Genomic DNA, 8929 nt, shown 5'->3' with positions numbered 1-8929 from the left:
GAAACACAAGCTTTAAATGATACATTAAACAAGGTGGACTTAATTGATATTTATAGGACATTCCATCCAAAAACGACAGAATACACATTTTTCTCGAGTGCTCAAGGAACATTCTCCAGGATAGAACATAGCTTGGGTCACAAATCAAGCCTTGATAAATTTAAGAAAATTGAAATTGTGTCAAGTATCTTTTCCGACAACAATGCTATGAGACTAGATATCAATTACAGGAAAAAATCTGTAAAAAATACAGACACATGGAGGCTAAACAGTACACTACTTAATAACCAAGAGATCACTGAATAAATCAAAGAGGAAATCAAAAACTACCTAGAAAAAGGTGACAATGAAAACACGACGACCCAAAACCTATGGGATGCAGCAAAAGCAGTTCTAAGAGGTAAGTTTATAGCGATACAATCCTACCTTAAGAAACAAGAAACATCTCAAATAAGCAACCTAACCTTACACCTAAAGCAATTAGAGAAAGAAGAACAAAAATACCCCCAAAGTTAGCAGAAGGAAAGAAATCATAAAGATCAGATCAGAAATAAATGAAGGAAATGATAGCAAAGATCAATAAAACTGAAAGCTGGTTCTTTGAGAAGATAAACAAGATTGGTAAACCATTAGCCAGACTCATCAAGAAAAAAAGGGAGAAGACTCAAATCAATTTGAGTTAGAAATGAAAAAGGAGAAGTAACAACTGACATGGCAGAGATACAAAGGATCATGAGAGATTACTACAAGCAACTCTATGCCAATAAAATGGACAACCTGGAAGAAATGGACAAATTCTTAGAAATGCACAACCTGCTGAGACTGAAGCAGGAAGAAATAGAAAATATGAACGGACCAATCACAAGCACTGAAATTGAAACTGTGACTAAAAATCTTCCAACAAACAAAAGCCCAGGACCAGACAGCTTCACAGGCAAATTCTATGAAACATTTAGAGAAGAGCTAACACCTTTCCTTCTCAAAGTCTTCCAAAATATAGCAGAGGGAGGAACACTCCCAAACTCATTCTACGAGGCCACCATCACTCTGATACCAAAACCAGACAAAGGTGTCACAAAGACAACTACAGGCCAATATCACTGCTGAACATAGATGCAAAAATCCTCAACAAAATACTAGCAAACAGAATCCAACAGCACATTAAAAGGATCATACACCATGATCAAGTGGGGTTTATCCCAGGAATGCAAGGATTCTTCAATATATGCAAATCAAGCAATGTGATACACCATATTAAGAAATTGAAGGAGAAAAACCAAATGATCATCTCAATCGATGCAGAGAAAGCTTTCGACAAAATTCAACATCCATTTATGATAAAAACCCTGCAGAAAGTAGGCATAGAGGGAACTTTCCTCAACATAATAAAGGCCATATATGACAAACCCACAGCCAACATCGTCCTCAGTGGTGAAAAACTGAAACCATTTCCACTAAGATCAGGAAAAAGACAAGGTTTCCCACTCTCACCACTATTATTCAACATAGTTTTGGAAGTTTTAGCCCCAGCAATCAGAGAAGAAAAAGAAATAAAAAGAATCCAAATCGGAAAAGAAGAAGTAAAGCTGTCACTGTTTGTAGATGACATGATACTATACATAGAGAATCCTAAAGATGCAACCAGAAAACTACTAGAGCTAATCAATGAATTTGGTAAAGTAGCAGGACACAAAATTAATGCACAGACATCTCTTGCATTCCTGTACACTAATGATCAAAAATCTAAAAGAGAAATTAAGGAAACACTCCCATTTACCACTGCAACAAAAAGAATAAAATATCTAGGAATAAACCTACCTAAGGAGACAAAAGACCTGTATGCAGAAAACTGTAAGACACTGAGGAAAGAAATTAAAGATGACACAAACAGATGGAGAGATATACCATGTTCTTGTATTGGAAGAATCCACATTGTGAAATGACTATACTACCCTAAGCAATCTACAGATTCAATGCAATCCCTATCAAACTACCACTGGCATTTTTCACAGAACTAGAACAAAAAATCCCACAATTTGTATGGAAACACAAAAGACCCCGAATAGCCAAATCAATCTTGAGAACGAAAAATGGAGCTGGAGGAATCAGGCTCCCTGACTTCAGACTATACTACAAAGCTACAGTAATCAAGACAGTATGGTACTGGCACAAAAACAGAAATATAGAGCAATGGAACAGGATAGAAAGCCCAGAGATAAACCCACGCACATATGGTCACCGTATCTTTGATAAAGGAGGCAAGAATATACAGTGGAGAAAAGACAGCCTCTTCAATAAGTGGTGCTGTGATAACTGGACAGGTACATGTAAAAGTATGAGATTAGATCACTCCCTAACACCATACACAAAAATAAACTCAAAATGGATTAAAGACCAAAATGTAAGGTCAGACACTATCCAACTCTTAGAGGAAAACATAGGCAGAACACTCCATGACATAAATCACAGCAAGATCCTTTTTGACCCACTTCCTAGAGAAATGGAAATAAACACAAAAATAAACAAATGGGACCTAATGAAACTTAAAAGCTTTTGCACAGCAAAGGAAACCATAAACAAGACCAAAAGACAACCCTCAGAATGGGAGAAAATATTTGCAAATGAAGCAACTGACAAAGGATTAATCTCCAAAATTTACAAGCAGCTCATGCAGCTCAATATCAAAAAAACAAACAACCCAATCCAAAAATGGGCAGAAGGCCTAAATCAACATTTCTCCAAAGAAGATACACAGACTGCAAACAAACACATGAAAGAATGCTCAACATCATTAATCATTAGAGAAATGCAAATCAAAACTACAATGAGATATCATCTCACACCAGTCAGAATGACCATCATCAAAAAATCTACAAACAATAAATGCTGGAGAGGGTGTGGAGAGCAGGGAACCCTCTTGCCCTGTTGGTGGGAATGTAAATTGATACAGCCACTATTGAGAACAGTATGGAGGTTCCTTAAAAAACTAAAAATAGAACTACCATATGACCCAGCAATCCCACTACTGGGCATATACCCTGAGAAAACCATAATTCAAAAAGAGTCATGTACCAAAATGTTCATTGCAGCTCTATTTACCATAGCCAGTACATGGAAGCAACCTAAGTGTCCATCGACAGATGAATGGATAAAGAAGATATGGCACATATATGCAAAGGAATATTACTCAGCCATAAAAAGAAATGAAATTGAGTTATTTGTAATGAGGTGGATGGACCTAGAGTCTGTCATACAGAGTGAAAGAAGTCAGAAAGAGAAAAACAAATACCGTATGCTAACACATATATATGGAATCTAAGAAAAAAAGTCATGAAGAACCTAGGGGCAAGAAGGGAATAAAGACAGAGACCTACTAGAGAATGGACTTGAGGATACTGGGATGGGAAAGGGTAAGCTGTGACAAAGTGAGAGAGTGGCATGGACATATATACAGTACCAAATGTAAAACAGATAGCTAGTGGGAAGCAGTCGCATAGCACACGGAGATCAGCTCGGTGCTTCTTGACCACCTAGAGGGGTGGTATAAGGAGGGTGGGAGGGAGGGAGATGCAAGAGGGAAGAGGTATGGGAACATATGTATATGTATAACTGATTCACTTTGTTATAAAGCAGAAACTAACACACCATTGTAAAGCAATTATACTCCAATAAAGATGTTAAAAAAAAAAGACACAGGTAGTCAAGGTGATAGAATACAATATCTAATCACATTTTGTCTAATGGATGAAGAAATTCATTTTAAATATAAAGATTCAGATAGGCTAAAAGTAAAAGTATGGAAAAAATATTCCACATTAACAATAATCAAAAGAAAGCTGTTGTAGCTATATTAATTTCACAGAAGCAGACTTTAGGACAAGGGAAATCATCAGGGATTCAGAGGGGCACAACATCATGAAAAAGAAGTCAATTCTCCAAGAAGATGTAGCAATGTTAAACGCATATGCAACTAAAAACAAAGTGTCAGAATATGTGAAGCAAAATCTGATAGAGATGAAAGGAGAAATAGACAAGTCCACTATTATATTTGGAGACTTCAATACCACTCTGTCGGTAATTGATAGATCAAACACGCAGAAAATCAGTAGGTGACCTGAACAGCACTATCAGTCAACTTGATCTACTTGACATTTATAAAATACTCCATCCAACAATAGAATACATATTACTCTCAAGTGACATAAAGCATTTATCAAGATAGGACAAAATCAAAGCCATTAAACATACCTAAAAGAATAGAAATTATACAAAGTTTGTTCACAAACCACAATGGAATTAAACTGAAAATCAGTAACAAGAAGGTAGTTAGAGTATCCCCGACATATTTGGAAATGAAATAACATGCTTCTGTATAATTTGTAGGTTAATGAAAAACCCCAAAGAGAGACTGAAAATATATTTTTTAATCTAAATGAAAATGTAGGGCTTCCCTGGTGGCGCAGTGGTTGAGAGTCCGCCTGCCGATGCAGGGGACACGGGTTCGTGCCCCAGTCCGGGAAGATCCCACATACCGCGGAGCGGCTAGGCCCGTGAGCCATGGCCGCCGAGCCTGTGCATCCGGAGCCTGTGCTCCGCAACGGGAGAGGCCACAGCAGTGAGAGGCCCGCGTACCGCAAAAAAAAAAAAAAAAATAATAATAAAATAATCTGAATGAAAATGTGTTTAACAAAATTGTAAAGAAAGCAGAGAGAAAAATAGAGTAAAAAATCAGTGAAATTGAAAACAGAAAAACAATAGAGAAAATCAAGGAAACCCAAAGTCGGTTCTTTGGAAAGATCAATAAAATTAATAAGCTTCTAGTTAGGCTAACCAAGAGAAAAGAAGACAGAATTACAAATATCAGAAATATCAAATATTACACATATCAGGTCAGCTGAGGGGGAAGGACCCACTCCCACCTGCTGGTCTCGCGGAGCCTCAGTGCGCCACAGGGATGAATCTCAGGCTGTGCCAGGAGTGAAGTGGAAGGTGGAGGGCGGGGCGGACCCCCTGCTGCAGCACAGATGGGGCCCGGCGCCTCTCTGCCCCTGCTGTCAGCCATGAGAGGACACAGGGAGTGGTGGTTGAGTGTGGCGCCCCTTCGCTTCCTCCTCCGCTATCTCAGGGAAGTGAGGCCTTGGTTTAAGGAGGGTGACCTCGGGTCAACAGAGGGGGTGTCCCAGGCCTTAAGATAGGGACCGTGATGATCCGTCTATTCCAGGAGAGCAGGGTCCACGGAGTTCATCCAGCCCTTACTGTCACCCCAGGTAGGCCCTGGGCAGGTGTGGCCAGATGCGATGCCCTCCTCTTGATCTCGGGAGAGTGAGCTCTTGTTCTGCGAGTTCTGCCTCAGAGCAGCAGAGGGGTGGGGTGCAGGCCTGCCTGGCCAGGAGAAAGCCAAGGACTCCGAGTGGGCACTGATGGGACCATCCACCCCAGGACGGTGCGAGCAACCCAAAGGCTGGCCTTCCCCCTCCCGTCAGCGCTGGGGACTGGGGGCAGGATTTTGATTGCAGTCTGCGGCCTGAGGTGGCCCTCAGTTCCTCTTACAGGGACTCAAGTAACCCCGGGAGCAAGGATCTTGGTCTGAGGCAAGTGTCCTCGGGTGAGCAGAGCAGAGGAAGCCCAGGAAGGGCCGGGAGTCAGTCAAGGTGAGGACCCTGAATGTCGACCAGTGGGCCCCCCCACACCAGAGCAGAGGGGACACCACAGTGCCTGAGCTCGCACAGCCTACTGTCTTACCTGGAATCTGCAGGCTGAGCGGGCTGGTGTCACCCTGAGGAGTTTCACAGGTCCTCCCACTGGTCCTTAGGGCACAGACCAGTCAGGAAGACAGGGGACCCCCCAGAGCACTGTCTAAGGGAAGACCTATTAAGATGGCCTTGGTCAGAGCTGACAGGGTCGAGTTTCTCACACTCTTCCTCTCTCCCTCAGACCAATTGGCCGCCATCACCACGCCCTGCCCACACCCCTGCCTGCTGCCCCAGCACGGGTCATCATGCTTCACAGTCGGAAGAGTCAGTGCGGCGTGCTTGAAGTAGGCCTTCAGGCCGGAAAAGAGGCTCAGGGCCTGGTGGGCGCACAGGTCCCTGTAGCTGAGGAGGAGGGGCCAGTGCCTCCTCGCTCTGTCCTTTGACCCAGGGCCCCTAAGAGGCTGTGCCTGCTGCTGGGACGCGGAGTGTGTCCCCGGAGGTCGCAGAGAGCCCGCTTCTCCATGGCCGTCGCAGCCATTCCACTGAGCAAGTCAAATGAGGGCTGCAGCAGGCAAGCAGAGGGTGTGAGCACCTCCCAGGCTCCCGGGTTCTTGCTCTGTGACGTGCTAAACAAGAAGGTGGCCAAACTGGTGCAGTTCTTAAGTGTCAAGTATGTAAAACAGGAGCCCATCACAAAGGCAGAAATGCTGAGGAATGTCATCAAAGAGCACAAGGACCACTTCCCTGCCATCTTCAGCAAAGCCTGTGAGCGCATGGAGGTTGTCTTTGGCATTGAAGTGAAGGAAGTGGACCCCACCAGCCACTCCTATGTGCTCGTGAAGACACTAGACCTCACCTACGACGGGATGCTGAGTGATGACCAGCGCGTGCCCAAGGCCGGCCTCGTGGTACTTATCCTGGGTGTGATCTTCATGCAGGGCAACCGTGCCCCTGAGGAGAAAATCTGGGAAGTGCTGAGTGTTATTGGGATGTATGCTGGGCAGGAGGATTTCATCTACGGGGAGACCAAGAAGCTCATCACCAAAGAGTTGGTGGAGGAGAAGTACCTGGAGTAGCGCCAGGTGCCCGACAGTGATCCCCCACACTGCGAATTCCTGTGGGGTCCAAGGGCCCACGCTGAAAGCAGCAAGACGAAAGTCCTGGAGTTTTTTGCCAAGATCAATGAGACTGACCCCACTGCATTCTCACGCTGGTATGAGGAAGCTTTGAGAGATGAGAAAGAGAGAGCTCAGGCCAGAGCTGCCGCGGGGGCTAATACTTCCGCCATGGCCAGTGGCAGCTCCAGTGTCATGCCCAGCAGCCTCTCCTGCCCTGAGTGAAGTCAGAGGAAGATTCTCCACTCTGTGTTTGAGGTCAAGGTTCTAAATAGTGGAGGGCTGAATTGCAGATTTTATCTTTTTTTTCCTAAAGGTTTTTAGCTTTAGAGTCTAGGTTCGTGAATAACATTGGTCACATATTTACTGCTGTTAGTCAGGCTTTAGAATAATAATTTTGCTAGTCTGTAACACAAATTGGGAAATCTTTCATCATATTTTGTGATCTGGAACAGGATAACATGGCATTGGAATAGGAATTTCCTTAGAAACATGCAAGGGCCCAGGAATAAAATAGATGGGAGCGAGAAATAGAAGAAAAAAATGTAAAAGATGGTTATCCTAAGAATCCTGTATCCCATTTAGTCTGTTGTTTTGTAAGATTAAAGTTATACACCTCGATTTGCTTGGCTAATTAAACAAGGTGTGAGAAATTAAATCTTAATAAATGAGAGTCCTGGCTCACTAGCTCATTTATGCTTACAGGTGGGTGTTAGAGGTGAGAGAAAAGCCTAGAATGGAAAGCTGGTCCTGGCAGTTTCTCTGGGATCGTGGAGCAGCATAGCCCAGTCTCCACCTGGAGCGGGTGTCCTGCCCTTCTGTCCCCACGCCACCGAACAGTGCACAGACTTGGTGTTCTATACACATCATCTGCAAGGATTTCCTGAGAAAAGGCTGATATTTCTTTGAGGTGGTGCCCAGAGGCTGGCACTTTTTCCCTAGCCTGGGAGAGCCAGAGCCCATGCCACTGAGAGGACATTTTCATTAAGTTATCTTGAGTGCAATTCGGCCAACTCTAAGCAAGGGCTAGATTTTTGGTGGGGGTGAGATGAATGAAAATAGTTGTTTGGATGGAAAAGCAGCTGAGAGGGGGGAAAGGAGTTAGTCCTTGACTCAAATTCCGGAAGCTTTGAGTTGCATTCAACTGGGGAAGACCTCCCAATATCCAAATTAAAGATTATATCCACTAACAGGGAAAATGTACTGCGTTTTATTTACAAAGCAGCATTTGGGGCTCACTTGTTTTATGTCCTAGAGTGCTACGTGTTCTCTGAGATGCCATGGAGCGCGCGCACACACACACACACACACACACACAGTCCCAGGAGAGACTGATAGAGTCTGGGGTCAAAATCATATTAGAATTACTGCTATTATTAAACATCCATTAAATGCCAGGCCATGTGCTTGACTTACATTATATGCTGTACATTCCAGCAGTCCCACAAGTCAGGGCTTATTAGACCCACTTCACAAATGAAGAAACTAAGGCTCATATTGGCCACTTAGCCATGGACCCAGTATCACATGTCCAGTAAGTGACAGAGCTGGGACTGGATCCCTGGTCTGAATTCATCGAGGTCCAGACTGTCCCCACTACTCCCAGCCTGAGGCCGACCTTTTGTCTTTTAGTTCGTTTCCCTCCCCAGTACTGCATCATGGCAACAAAAAGAAGGGCCCTGTGTCCAGTGTGCTAAAAGCAGGCCTAAGGAAGGAAGGAGACGGTGAGAAACTGGACTTGGGGATTGTCTGTGGGCTTTATTTACCTCTGGGCCTCCTGCCTGGGTCCCAGGGCTTCCTGGCAATTCTGTCCGGGCCTGGCACTTTCCTGCACTATGCACCCTTCCACTGGTCTTCCTTCATGTGCCCTCCTGTCCAGCTCTGGATCCTGGCCTGCTGGCCGGCTCATCACTTACTCTTCTCTGAAGACTGGACCCTGCTCCCAGTGGAACAGCCACAAATATTGTGTCCAAGTTATTTTAGTATGTCTCCCATTTTCTCATTAAGTTAAGCAGAAAATTAACTTATCCCTCACGCATATAAAACTGGATTTGTTCAGTGATGTCCTGAGAGAAGGGATTCCTCTGGGCATGACTTAAAGTTCTGAAATGTCAGCAGGAC

At 44.1% G+C, this 8929-nt stretch overlaps 1 pseudogene; it reads left to right on the top strand.

Annotated features, from left to right (window-relative positions):
* The first annotated feature begins 5998 nt into the window (after positions 1 to 5998).
* LOC137217331 (putative MAGE domain-containing protein MAGEA13P) lies at positions 5999 to 7033 on the top strand (annotated as a pseudogene).
* The last annotated feature ends 1896 nt before the right edge of the window (positions 7034 to 8929 follow it).

This window comes from Pseudorca crassidens, chromosome X, assembly GCF_039906515.1.
Source record: "Pseudorca crassidens isolate mPseCra1 chromosome X, mPseCra1.hap1, whole genome shotgun sequence".
Lineage (NCBI taxonomy): Eukaryota > Metazoa > Chordata > Mammalia > Artiodactyla > Delphinidae > Pseudorca > Pseudorca crassidens.
This window is presented reverse-complemented; position numbering and strand designations above follow the sequence as displayed.